General features: G+C 36.7%; 1 non-coding gene across 1 annotated transcript; it reads left to right on the top strand.

Moving 5' to 3' along the window:
• Positions 1 to 1,811: 1,811 nt before the first annotated feature.
• Positions 1,812 to 1,918, top strand: LOC120092230. The gene has a single exon (XR_005485942.1). It is a non-coding gene; the product is annotated as a small nucleolar RNA R71 (small nucleolar RNA).
• Positions 1,919 to 15,057: the final 13,139 nt, after the last annotated feature.

Genomic DNA, 15,057 nt, shown 5'->3' on the forward strand with positions numbered 1-15,057 from the left:
TTTGGTAGTTCCACAAGGGAAGGTTGCGTTGTTTTTCTTTCTTCTTTTGGCTCTTCTTCTTGCGTTGTGATCGTTCCTTCTTCTTTGTTTGTTTTTGCTACGATCGCATTGCAGGCAGCTATGGATGCATTGGCATCCTCTTCTTCACACTCCTCATCAGACTTTTCTTCTTCAATCAAATTCAGGTCATCGTCAGAATCTTGTAGATCTTCCTCATCTGGGAATTTCATGGCACGAATTATATTAAATTTGAGCTTCTGTCCGTTTATGCTCAAAGTGATTTCTCCCTTGTGCACATAATTTGAGCTCAACCCATTGATAGAAAAGGTCGCCCCAAAATGATGGGTACATCCTTGTCGGCTCATAATCTAGGATGATGAAGTCAGATGGCAAAATAAATTTATGAATCGTGATCAGCATATCTTTCACCTTACCTTCTTGATGAACCAGAGATCTTTCAGCCAATTAGAAAGTCACGGATGTGGGCAAGAGTTGCCCGACATTTAATTGTCGAAAGATTGACAGCAACATCGAATTTATGTTGGCCCCCAAGTCACACAGGGCTTGCCCAATATATAGTCCTCCTATGGAGCAAGGACCAGTGAAGCTCCCAGGATCGCTCATCTTCGGTGGTATAATAAATTTGGAACTTTGCGTTAATGCCACCATGGCAAATTTTCCAGCGCCTCTCCTCTTAGTTACCATGTTCTTCAGAAACTTGGCATAGGCAACATTTTCTCAATCACTTCACTGAAAGGAATATTAACATGTAATTATTTTGACATAAACAGGAAGCGTTGGTACTGTACCTCTTCATTTTTCTTCTTTCTTAACCTCTGAGGGAAAGGTGGTAACTGGACTTTCACGGTTCCTGTATCATTTGACTTTAAGGTCGGCGCAACCTCAAGTTCCACTAGTTCATTCTCTCTTTTTTCTTCTTGCATTACCGCAATCTTGGGCTCAGTTGCGATGAAAGTTGTTCTACTCTAATCCTTCTTTTCTCCCTCCACAGTCTTCCTACTGCGCAATGTCACAATCTAACATTGCTTCTTACCTGATCACCCTGGGTTACGATGAAGCTCGATTGAACTTGGCAACGCCTCTTACGGTCTATTTTTAGGTTATTCGCAATCTGGCCCATTTGCAATTCAAGGTTGTGGATGGACGTAGACTGACTTTAAAGCACTGTCTCGTTTTTCTCTATTTATTGCTTCAATAAGCTCTCTAGAGAAGAATATTGTGTTGGTTGTTGTGAGCTACTTGCTCGATTGCTCTATTGACTGTTGTTGCATTGAAAGAATCCTTGTGGTCCTTCTTTTTATGCTACAGATTGAAAATTTTGTTGTTGATTCTTCCAAGTAAAATTGGGGTGGTTTCTCCACCGGGAGTTGTAAGTGTTTGAAAAAGGATTAGTCTTTACAAAACATACAGACTATGGATTTTGTGTGCAATCTTCCATCGCCTGCCCATCATCGCAAGTAGCACACCTTGCGATGTTTGGACTTATTGCACTAATTTGCCCACCTTGCGGTGTTCGGCTGCTGATCGCCATTCCTTAAATCAAATTCATCATTGCGGTCATTTGGTTTTGTAACGAAACAATGGCACCGTTAGTTGCATTGGAATCTTTGAGTCTCAATCTCTGGTCACTCTCCCTCTAGTCTTCATAGTTCTTGGAGATGCGGTTCAAAATATTCTTTGCCTCCTTGTAAGTTTCGTCAAGCAGACTACCAGTAGCTGCCCTATTGGCAACAGTCTGCGAAGCAGGATTCAAACCGTGATAGAAAATTTTCATTTGAAAGCAGTCAGATAGCCCATTATGCGGACAATCTCGGATCAACCTTTTAAACCTCGCCCATGCATTATTGAGCGATTCGTCCATATCTTGTTCAAAATTAGTAATAAGCTTTCTTCGTCTTGCGTTCTCGATAGGTGGAAAATACTTTTTCATGAATTTCTCCACTACCTACTCCCAATAAGTAATCTCCCCTGGTTCGAGCGAATAAGCCCATTTTCTAGCCTGATCACAGAGAGATAATGGGAACAACATTAGTCGAACTTCTTCAGCATAATTGTTTGGAACACAAAAGTATTGCAGATTTCAATAAAACATCGGAGGTGGACATGTGGATCCTCGCCACGCCTTCCTCTGAATTGACCTGCAGTCTGGATCATCCGCAGCATCACCGGTTTCATCCCGAATCTGCTTTCATCGAGGGAAGGCCTCATGATTCCTGGAGAGAAATCATAAAGGTTTGGCGATGTATAGTCCCTTGTAGGCCTATTGCGATCGTTTGCCAATAGAATCGGATTCGCCATGACATTATTATCATTTGGTGTTCCACCTTTAAGCTGCTCCGCCATCTCTTCTTTATCGGATTGTGTTTGCTGTTGGCGGTCTCGTAGTCTCCTTCGAAATGTTCTCTCAATCTCTTGGTCGTAGTTCACCAGAGATTGAGAGTTCTACAAAGAAATCACAAAAATTACCGTTAACAACTATTTTGACGAAGTCCCTGGCAACGGCGCCAAAAACTTGATGCGTTATTTTGTTGAATGGAAATATATATGTTATGCATTGATGGATTGTGTTGTGCACTCAAGTTTCCCTAGCGGAATTCAAGTGTAAATTCCTCTTAGTTTCCTGGTAAGTCCAGGGTCGAACACAGGGACTTGTGAAAATAGTTGCGTTGGTGATGTTATGAAAACTTTGTGGTAACCGGGTAAATAAATAAAGTGTGGGTGTGTTGTTGCATTGATTAAAAAAAAGAAGTAAATAAAGGCGGCGGATTTGAGAAAGATAGTTGCGTTGATAGATGCAATGAGTATGCGATGAACGGGTTGAAAAGGTCGTTTAGTTAGCGTTTCTCGGGAATATGTTAAACCTTGCGATCATGTTACAACCATGCATAGCAAGTCATTTCCCAATGTAAATGCGATGCTCCTAAGTCTAGGACGCATGTGTTGAATGCAAAATATCCATAGAGCTTATCCCTAAATCTCTACTCTTGTCCTATGCATTGATACAAAATGCATGAAAGCAAGGTGACCGCATACTATCATACCTTATTGCTAAGATGCATTAATAATAAATGGTGCTCATTCCTAAGCACCTATCTCCCGTTTATGCATTTTAATCTGGTTCTTCCAAACCTAGATTCTGACCTGACCTTTCCAAGTCTAGATCCTGTCCTTACACTACCCTCCCGAGTATCTCTAATGGACGAATGAAGCATACATAAACAAGATAATCGCAAAGATTAAGATTCCCTCGTTATGCTAGCTAACTATTTCTCAACCTATTCAACTAATTTAGCTACCCATGCTTAAATAACAGAAAGTGAACAAATACAGAGAAAAACATTCCATTCTTATAACTGAGTTGAGTACAAAATGATAATGGAAAATAAAGATAGAGAGCCTGGTAGCAATTCCTTGCTGATCGAGGCTTTTTACACTAAATCTTTATTCTGACCTACAAATGTTCCCGCTTCCGCAAGCGTCGAGCCTCTCTCTGTCTTAGAGCTTCTGGTCCTTTCCCAAGCTTGCTGGAACGATCTATCGGCACACCTTCTTCCTCGCGTCCGCCTAAAAATGGAAGAAAACTAAAGACAGAGGTGTGAACTTATAAAGTGATGAAGTAATCGACTACTTAACCCTTCTCTGAAGAATGCACTTGGTATTTAGAGTTTCCATGGTGAAAGGCAGCTTCTCTCTCCAAGTTGTACAGATGGGATAGCTTTAGTTCTTAACTGATTCGCCGGATAATTGTCACTGATAAAGCTGAATGTACTTTGTGACCATTATCGGCTATCAACTTAATTTAGATCTGACTACTGTCAGCTTTCTGTTCCATCGATCTTAATAATCCTTTCACCCAGATAAGCCCACCATGTTGCGCCGACCAAGTTGCGGTGATTCTTCTTAGACGAATGTTTGCTAACACGATCAATGCAAAGTCTTGCGGTGAAGTTGTGCTCGACCAATGTATTCCTATGATCGCAATCTCTGCATTGCGTTAACGCATATTTTGCACAAAAATAAAAAGATCAATTGCTCTAATGCGTTGGACGCATGCGACCACAATATTATAGAATTTATGCTTAATGGATGCAACTTAACTTATTTCATCAACGCAATCCAACATTGTTTAAGAACTTAGTACTATGATAACGTGCATTTCTGCCCGTTATCAGTTGCACCATGAGATTCCTTTGATCCCCTTATGTGTCGTCCTAGAGTGACCATCCCTTTGGAGGGCTTGATCATAGAGGTTGGAACAACGCAAACTCCAATAATAGATTGGGTTTCTTAAGTTAATCTTCAACAGTTTTCTTTCCCTTCGGTAGCTTGTTGAAGCAAACCTCTGCGATTCAAAAATGGGACAGTCGCTTCTTATGGGATAAATTAAGTAAGTTAACAAATCCTTGACCAAAACAACGGTAACTAAAAACTATAGGAATAAGAGTTATCTAGTGTTATTGATTGGCAGAGATTTTCTTTACTCAGGGGAGAAGTAGCTGATCACCCTTTGGTGGATGTTGCTCTGAACCTCTGAAATATCATTGAAAAATGAAAATCAATAGTTTGATTAGGGTTCTATGATTACATATGATTTTGCTATATTGATTAGATAATTAAGTAATGGGTTATGAAAAATATAACTAAAACAGTCAATTGATTGTTATATGTTTCAGCATGTCTTCCATAATCATATTTTTGCTTAAAAATGATAAATTAACCAGTGAAAACTATGCAACGTGAAAATCTAACCTGGATACGATTCTGGTTACTCATGATCTGCGGTTTGTCTTGATGGAGGAATGTTCTCCAATCCCCGCTCCGAATGCATCCCAAACATTGAAGGATACTTATGACCATTGAACGAAGGCTAATATAAAGCATGAATCTACATCTTGGCAAGTGTATCTGACGTTCTTATCAAGAAGAATGAGGTCATGATGTCTGCACATCAGATCATAAAGTCCACCGAGGAGATGTTTGGACAACTGTCCATTCAGAACCGACACGAGGCCCTCAAGTACATTTACAATGTCTGCATGAAAGAAAGTCGTCAGTGAGAGAACATGTTCTCGACCTGATGGTCTAGTTCAATGTCGCCTAACTGAATGGTGCGGTCATCGATGAGCAAAGTTTGGTTTCTTTTATTTTAGAATCTCTTCCGAAGATTTTTCTTCAATTTCGCAGTAATGCGGTTATGAACAAAATACAGTACAATCTAACTACCCTTCTAAACGAGTTACAAACTTTTGAGTCCCTTATGAAAGGTAAGAAACCAATAGAATAAGAGACAAAGATTGCCCATTCCAACAACTTCCATAAGGGTTTATCCTCTGGAACGAAATTTGTTCCTTCAAGCTTTGATTCTAAGAAGATTTAGAAAAAGAGATGGGGGAAAGGGAAGGTTCCCGCTTCTGGTAAAGGTAAAGGAAAAGCTAAGGCTGACAAGAGCAAATGCTTCCACTATAATGTGGATGGTCACTGGAAACGCAATTTCCCCAAGTACCTTGCTGAGAAAAAGAAACAAAAAGAAGGTAAATATGATTTACTTATTCTTGACATTTGTTTAGTAGAAAATTACCGTTATACCAGGATACTTTATTCAGGAGCCACTATCACATTTTTTCTTCTTTACAGAGAATTAGTTGTTTCCAGCAGTTAGAATAGGTGAAATGACATTCAAGGTTGGAATGGGAGATGCAATTTTAGCTCAAGTAGTGGGAGCTGCTAAGTTGTTTTTTGGAAGTAGACTTTGCTTTTTAGAATACTTATACATTGTTCCCAAAATAAGGAGGGACCTTGTTTCTATTCCTGTTTAATTGAACAATCATATTTTGTTTCTTTTAATTCAAATGAAGTGATCATTATGAAAAATTGTGTGACTATTTGTTCGGCTAAACTAGAAGAAAACTTATATGTGTTAAGACCAACTGAATCAAAAGCACTTTTAAATCATGAGATGTTTAAAACTACTAATACTTAAACAAAAGGGCGAAGAATTTCTCCAAGTAATAATAATATGCATCTTCAGCATTTGAGATTTGACCACATAAATCTTGATAGGATCGAGGTATTAGTAAAGAATGGACTTCTAAGAAAACAAAAATATGATTTATTACCTCCATGTGAATCCTATCTCGAAGGAAAAAGGACTTAAAGACCTTTTAGTGGAAAAGGTTATAGAGCCAAAGAATCTTTAGAGTTCATACATAAGGATCTTTGTGGTCCAATGAATGTAAAGGCTAGAGTAAGGTACGAATACTTCATCTCTTTCATTGATGATTATTCATGGTATGGTTATTTATACCTAATTTAATATAAGTCTGAAGCCTTTGAAAAGTTCAAAGAGTATAAGGCTGAATTTGAAAACCTATTAGAAAAAACAATTAAAACAGTGCGATCTAATCGGGGTGGAGAGTACATGAATTTAGAATTCGAGGGCTATATGATAGAACATTTAATTCAATCCCAACTCTCAGCACCTGGTACACCTCAGTAGATGGTGTATAAAAAAGGAGAAATAGAACCTTATTAGATATGGTTCATTCTATGATGAGCTATGCTCAATTGCATAACTCATATTGGGGTATGCAATAAAGACTGCAGTTCACATCTTGAACAATGTTCCATCAAAGAGACTTTTTAAAACACCTTTGGATTTATGGAGGGGGCGTAAATCGAGTTTAGAATCTAGGACTGTCCTGCACATGCGTTAGTGACAAATCCTAAGAAGTTGAAACTTCATGCAAGATTAGGTAAATTTGTTGGCTACCCTAAGGAAATGAGAGGCGGTATGTTCTATGACCCTTAAGAAAATAAAGTATTTGTATCGACAAACGCTACATTTTTAGAGGAAGACCACATAAGAGAAAATAAACCACGATGAAAAATAGTATTAAAAGAAGCTACTGAAAAATCAACAAGGGTTGTTGATGCAGTTGGTTCTTCATCAAGAGTTAATGAAGAAACCAACACTTCAGGTTACACTTGTTCTTCTCAATTGTTAAGAGTACCTTTACGCATTAAATGATTGTTATACAACCTGACCAATTTAACTGAAACTTAGGTTGTCATGCCGGATGATGGTATTAAGGATTCATTATCCTATAAACAGGGAATGAATGACGTAGACAATGACCATTGGGTCAAAGTCGTGGACTTGGATTTAGTACTTGAAAGAACAACCTTTCTCCTATCCCTAAATTGGGTAGGCGTGAATTACCTATTGCACCATATGTCCTCAGTTATCTACCTAGTCTTATCCATGAAATGGGAGACTTATTGACCGGTGCTATTGAGCCAACCCTCACCTATGCAAATCTAAGGATAATCTCGAATAAACAGGATTTTATAGTTAGCTCAGGATTAAGATCGAGTTACCTAGGTCATCTAGGCGAAATAGTCAGTCTTTAACATGTAAAAAACTTTATAATGTAAGAGTGGCTTATTTCTTAGTCTGATCTTATGCAAACTCATTGCATATGACGCATACACTGCTATGTCAATACATGAACGAATCAGGATCACTTTGTTTGTAGCACTTTATAGCAAATTGTAACAACTATAGAGTGTGTTGCATCCAATAGTGTTACCAGAATATAGCACCCAACCTTAGTCATAAACTATAGATCATTTTGACTACTTACTTGTATCTGATCCACTTTTATGTCTCCACATAAAGTTCAAGTATTCATATAATAGCCATGGATCTTAGTTTATTGGATTTAGACTTTATAAGTGCAATTTATAGGTTTCAATAAAAAAATTTATGGAAGTAATGTCGAATAACATCTTTGATAATAGAATATGTTTAGCTTTACAAATTGCGAGTTTTAGGACATACAACCCAGCCTTCAAAGCTAGACTTGTAGAAAAGGGTTATGCCCAAAGGAAAGGGGTTGACTATGAGGAAACTTTTTCTCTTATTGCTATGCTTAAGTCTATAAGAATTCTCTTGTCCATAGCCACATATGATGACTATGAGATATGCAAATGGATGTCAAAACTGCTTTTCTGAATGACAATCTTGAAATCTTTATGTCTCAGCCCGAGGGGTTCATTGCCTGAGCTCAGAAGCAAAAAGTTTGCAAGTTGAATCGATCCATTTATGGGTTGAAACAGATATCCAGATCTTGGAACATTAAATTTGATACAACGATCACATTTTTTCGTTTTGATCAAAATGTTGATGAACCATATATCTTCAAGAAAATCATCAACGATACAGTAGCTTTTCTAGTATTTTATGTGGACGATATAATAGGATAAACATGTATAAAGTAGAAGCTCACAGAATCATTAAGCACTCTAGTTACACTTAATTTGAGTTCAAAGCATGCTAAAAAAATTTACAGAAAGAAGGTTTCATGTGTGTATACCTTTGTTGATTCTCTTCAAATCCTTGCTGAATTCCACAAATTGGATCTCCAAATCCTTAGTAGACGTGATAACGGGAAAAAATGCACGTTATCATAGTGCTAAGTTCTAAAACAATGTTGGATTGCGTTGATAAAAAGTGTTAAATTGCATACAAAAAGCATTAAGTTTATTATATTGTGGCCGCGTGCGTTCATCGCTTAGGAACAGTTGATTTCTGTATTTTTGGGCAGAATATGCGATGATGCAAAGCGAAAATTGAGATCATAGGAAATCATTGGTCGAGCGAAGCATTACAATAAGGCTTTGCAGTGATCGTGTTCACAAATATTCACTCGAGAAGGATTGCCGCAACTTGGTCAGTGCAACATGGTGGGCGCATCTGGGTCAAAGGCTAATTAATTGCGATGCGATAGAAAGCTGATGACAGTCGAATCCGAATTAAGTTGACAGCCGATAACGATCAAAAGTACATTCTGCTTTTCGGCGACAAATATTCGGCCCATCAATCAGGAATTAAAGCAGTCCCATCTATACAATTATGAGAGAGAAGCCGACTTTCACCCTGGATGTTCTATAAATACCAAAGGCATCCTTCAGAAAAGGGGTCAATTAGTTTAACAGTTCAAAATTTTATACGTTCAGTTCGCACGTCCTTGTTCATAGTTTCTTCTCATATTAAGGCAGACGCGAGAGAGAAGGTTGTGCCGACAGATCATTCTGGTAAGCTTGGGAGAGCACCGGAAGCTTCAAGGACAGAGACAGGGTCGATGCTTGCGAAAGCAAGAACATCTTTGGAACCGAATAGAGATTTACAGTGTGAAAGCCTCGGTCAACAAGGAATTGCTACTAGGCTCTCTACCTTTAACTTCCATTGTTATTTTGTACTCCACTCATTTATCGAAATGGAATCTACTTTTCTATATCTGTTCACTCTCTGTTATTTACACATGAGTAGCTAAATCAGTTGAATGGGTTGAGAAGCATTTAGCTAGCACAACTAGGGAATCTTCATTCTATACGATTATTCTGTATTATGTATGTTTCATTTGTCGATTAGAGATACTCGGGAGGGTAGTCTAAGGACAGGATCTAGGCTTGGGAAGGTCAGGTTAGAATCTAAGCTCAGGAGAGTCAGATTAGAATGCATAATCAAGAGATAGGAGCTTAAGAATAAGCACTATTTGTTATCAACACATCGCATGCATCCTAGAGATAGGATATGATTGTATGCGGTCACCTTGCGTTTATGCATTTTGCATCATCGCATAGGAAAAGAGTAGAGACTTAGGGATAAGCTTTATGGACACTTTTGCATTCAACACATGCATCTTAGACTTAGGAGCATCGCATTTGCATTGGAAAATGACTTGCTTTACATGGTAGTAGCATGATCGCATAGTCTCACGCGTTCCCAAGTAACGCTAGCTAAAGATCTTCTCAACCCGTTCATCTGCATACTTAGTGCATCTATCACACAACTGACTTTTCTCAAATCCGCCGCATTTGTTTATTTTTCGATTATGCAATCAATAACAAACCCACAATTAATTGAGTTACCGGTTACCGCAAAGTTTTCATAAAAATTACCATCGTAATTTGTTTTCCGAAGTCCCTGAGTTCGACCTTAGATTTACCAGGAAACGCAGTGGAGTTTACACTTGGATTCCACTGAGGAAACTTGAGTGCTCAACACAATTTCACCATCGCATATCATCCATAATTTCACTTCATAAAATTAAGCATCAGACTGCCAAGAAGAGCTTCTCTACTATTTTTTAGCCTTGGATTGAGTGATGGAAACTCTAAATTGACATGTATTTAAGTTGGGTTTGAAGAGGGTTTAAGAGAATTTTAAAAATTCCCAGAATTTTTCAATGATTCAACATGCAAGCCTCTCCAATATCTGAAATTAAAGTATTTAACAAGTTTAAGCATGCAAGCACTTATACTTTCAGCTAATTGACACTTCAATTAATACTAAATGAGTAGGCAATGTGTTGATTTATGGAAAAATCCACTAAAAATCCCAAAATTAGGATAAATCCACTAGGAATTTCATTTTTCAGTTTTAAATTGATTCAATTTAAGAATAAATTAAAAATTAATTCAATTTTCATAAATTGAATATTAAAAAATGAAAAAATGATTTAATTTTAATTAATTAATTAATTAAAAATTTTAATTAATTAATTATTTAATATCAAATATTAGATTAATAAAATACCTAATTTAAACATGAATCCCTATTCATGTAATCAATATTTAAATATTTTAAACTCTCCAATTACATTTAATTTCGATAAATTTAAACGTTTACTTATATCGAATATAATCATCCAAACCCTTATGGACTTCAAAATTCAAATCCTAAGTCCAATTTTGAAGACTTCAAATTTGTTCAATTTTCTAATCCAAAGTATAAAGATTTACAAGCTAGTAGAGGGTCCTTATGGACCTACAGATCATCTGCTCCAACGATTTGAGATTAATTGGCTAAACTTTTTAAACTAAATTAATCGATAGTCGTTAACCACCAAGAAATACCACTATAGCTCGATGGTTGCACTCTCCGCACTTTAGATATATTTTTGTCCATCTTATTTAACCATAATCAGTAATTCGATCCTTCACATGTCGTTCGTATTTACAACTAGGTCAAAATTACCGTTTTACACCTATAAATACATTTTGCTTCGTAAGCTCCCACTGATTCTCTATTGAATAATTGGTTTATAGTCGAACTAATAAACCATGTCCCTCTCGGCCATGAGAAGGTGGGGCCCCTTTGTTCAAGACCAGGAATCAGTACTTAAGGGAACGACCTATCTACTAACCTTAAAACAGCTAGAAATGAGTTTCATCTTGCAGGACTATGTCTCTAGCTATCTATCTAGTCTTATCCCCAAAATGGGAGGCCTATTGAGCAGTTCTGCTGAACTATCTCACCTATACAGATCAAAGGATAATCTCGAATAAACAGGAGTTCATAGTTAGCTCATGATTAAGATCGAGTTATCCTAGGTCATCAAATTGAAATAGTTAGTTTTAACAGTAAACGATCGTTATAAAGAAAAAGTGACTATTTCGTGATCCAGTCTTATGCAAAACTCTTTTGCATAGGATGCCTCTACTCGCATGTCTCCGCATGATCGATTTCGGGATCACGTCATTTGTATCAGTATACAAAGTAGACCGCATCCAAAGTTTCCCCAGGACGAGGTAGCCAATCTCATCCATATACTTATAGACCTTTTTAGCTATATACTATAACTTGATCCCCTTTTATGTCTCTACATAAAGTTACAGTATTCAAACTATAGCTGTGGATTCCTTTATCAGATTCTTATTACCTAATGCAATTTCAATAAATAAATGCCTCAATAATATTTTAATTGATAAATAGAATATTTTCTATGATTACGAACTGTTAGTTCTAGGATATTCCCAACACGATATCTTACTCATTGGGAATGATGTTGGGTACCTTACTGACATTAAGGAACAGTGTCCTAAACACTTCAAGAAGTTGAGGATATGAGATGTATTCCTTATGCCTCAGCTGTGGGTAGCTTAATGTAAGCTATACTCTGCACTAGGCCAGACATTTGTTATGTAATGGGAATAGTCTGTAGGTACCACTTCAATCCAGGGTTAGACTACTAGATTTCAGTTAAGAATATCCTCAAGTATCCTAGAAGAATGAGGGATATAAGTTTTTATATGGAGCAAAGGATATGATCCTTACAAGATACACCGACTCTGATTTTCAAACTAATAAGGATTCTAAGAAATCCACGTCAGGAACATTGTTTAGGCTGAACAGGGGAGTTATAGTGTGGCGTAGCATCAAGCAAGAATGTATTGCAGATTCTACTATGGAAGTTGAGTATGTAGCTACTTGTAAAGCAGCAAAGGAAACAGATTGGCTTAGGAAGTTCCTAAGCGATTTGGAAATGGTTCCAAATATGAACTTGCCTATCACCTTATACTGTGCAACAGTCAAATAGTATCCATTTTTTATCAATTTATGAAGGTTCCCTCACAGCTAAAGTGTTTGAGAGTCATCTAGAGAATCTAGGTTCACAAGACGTGTACATTGTATAATATAGGGCAAGTGCGAGATGTGTAATGGGTATACGGATGCCCTAGTTTATTGTATTTATTTAGCATTCCCGCCTTTTTGATTTTGATATTATGTACAACCCACTAACTAGAGTTTTAATTAAAGTGGGAGTTTGTTGTGTTTTATGCTCTCAAACTCATAGATACTAAATGTTAATAATTGATAGTCATCAATAAAGAGTTATAGATGTTATTGTTTGTGTTGTTAGTCTTTTTTGTCTTAATAACCCTAAATCTAATAAACTAATATCCAATGTTTCCTTATGAGTCTTGAACTATATGTAGAGACATACAGAGATAAATGTTCAAGATATAGCCTAAAGGGTTTATAATATAGGGATAAGGCTGGGTACCTTATCCTGGTAACACTATAGATACAACCCACTTTGTATTTGATACAATTGCAATGATCTAACGCGTTCACGTAGTTGACATGCGAGTGAGGGTATTCTATGCAATAAGTTTACATAAGACCAAACCGTGAAATAGTAACCCCTAAATGTAACACCATTAACTAGTTAGGTTTCTATTTTAATAAGATGACCTAGGTAACTTAGTTTTAATCCTGAGTATATTATGAACTCCTATTCACGAGCGATTGTCCTTTGATTTGTATGGGTGAGAGTTTCTAGTTCACCGATCCAATATGTCTATCATTTTAGGGACAAGATCGAGTTGGGAGCTGGGTATATAATAATACATGATGGAATTCACTTCTTCCCAGCTTAAAGGTAAGTAGATGGGTGTTCCCTTAAGTGATGTCTCCGGAACTTGAGCAAAGAATCTTACAAGACCGAGAGGGGTTTCTATTTATTGGGTGGACCATAAACTGGTTGTTCATTAGAAAAGCACTAGTACTTGAGGAATCAAAGGTAACTCAAAGGTAAAAACCATAATTTGACCCAGTTGGAGTTACAAACACTCATGAAGGACTAACTTGTTGTTATTAATCTATATCTATGGACATAGAAATATATCTATCGTGAGAAGATTGCAGCTATAGGTCTTTAGTGGAGTGTACCCACAGTTAACAAATATTTATTAACTTGGTTAATGAGTTTAGCTAATTAATCTCATATGGTTCAAGCTTCTGATCTACAAGTCCACCGGATACCGTTGTTAGCTCACTAGAGGATATTTAAGAGGGATGATTTGAATTGTTTATTAATTTGAGGAAACCATATATTAATATGATTAATATACAATTGATTATGGATATGATCTATAATTCAAACTAGATTGAAAAATAATATTTGAATAAGATTCAATTAATTAATTCAAGTAAATTAGATTAAAAATTATTCAATCAATTAATTTAAGTGAAAATAATATTTGCACATATACCTACGATGTTTATGATAATTATATATATGTATGTATGTATGTATATACACACACTAAATTGAATTTAATATATAAATAGTTATTTAATTAATGTACAAATTAAATTAAATAAGTGTTATTTAATTAATTGGGCTAATTAATTGATTAATTATGGAAAATGGAAATAGGAAAACGCTTAGGAAAAAGTCTTCACCCTTCTCTATATAAAGACCTCCCCATGGCCCCTTTGGGAGACATAGACACAAATAATACACAACACACAAGTTTTATTGTGCAAAATTTTTCCTAAGCCACAAAGAGAATCCTCTCTACTTTCCAAAACTCTTTTCTTCTCTCTCTCTCTCAATGGTTGGATACCACCTATCCCTCTAATTGGAATCCTAGAGAATAATGAGGTTACTCTTGTGGTAGTGTTCGAGATTATTCAAGAAATCATTCGTGATCAAGATCGTTGGAGGAGCCGTTTATTGGAACTTAAAGAGGATTGTTCATAAAGCTTGGGAATCTACAAAGGTAATAATGGTTCTAATCTTTTTCCCTAAAGCATGTTATATCACATGTTTATATTCTTTTTTAGTATACTGAATTTGTTTGTATAAAAATTTAATTGTGGGATGCAAGGCGTTCACAACACTTCCGATGTGGGATTTGATCCCTTCAGTGCACGGTCGTGATGACTGTCCAATTTTTCTTCAAGCACATCGTGAAATATTGGGGTGTTCCTGCGGGCATCGTTATTGATCGCGATGGGAGATTCACTGGAAACTTTTAGATAGAATTGTTTAATATATTTGGATCTAATTGAATATTTCTTCCAGTTATCATCCTCAAACGAACGCCAAACTGAACATTTTAACAGCATGATAACAGGCAGAAATGCACGTTATTATAGTGCTAAGTTATTAAACAATGTAGGTTTGCATTGATAAAATATATAAGATTGTGTCCAAAAAGCATTAAGTTCATAATATTGCAGTTGCATGCGTCCATCGCATGAAAACAGTTAACTTATGTATTTTTGTGCAGAAATGCATTGACGCAAGGCGGAAAATGCGATCCAAAGAAATCAACAGCCGAGCACAGCAAAAGATTGCGTTGCTGCAAGGCTATGCGGTGATTTGCGCTCGCAAATATCTGCTCAAGAAGGTTGCCGCATAGAGCCGGCATAACTTGGTGGGCGCATCTGGGTGAAAA

Source organism: Benincasa hispida, chromosome 11 (assembly GCF_009727055.1).
Source record: "Benincasa hispida cultivar B227 chromosome 11, ASM972705v1, whole genome shotgun sequence".
In the NCBI taxonomy this organism is placed as follows: Eukaryota; Viridiplantae; Streptophyta; class Magnoliopsida; order Cucurbitales; family Cucurbitaceae; genus Benincasa; species Benincasa hispida.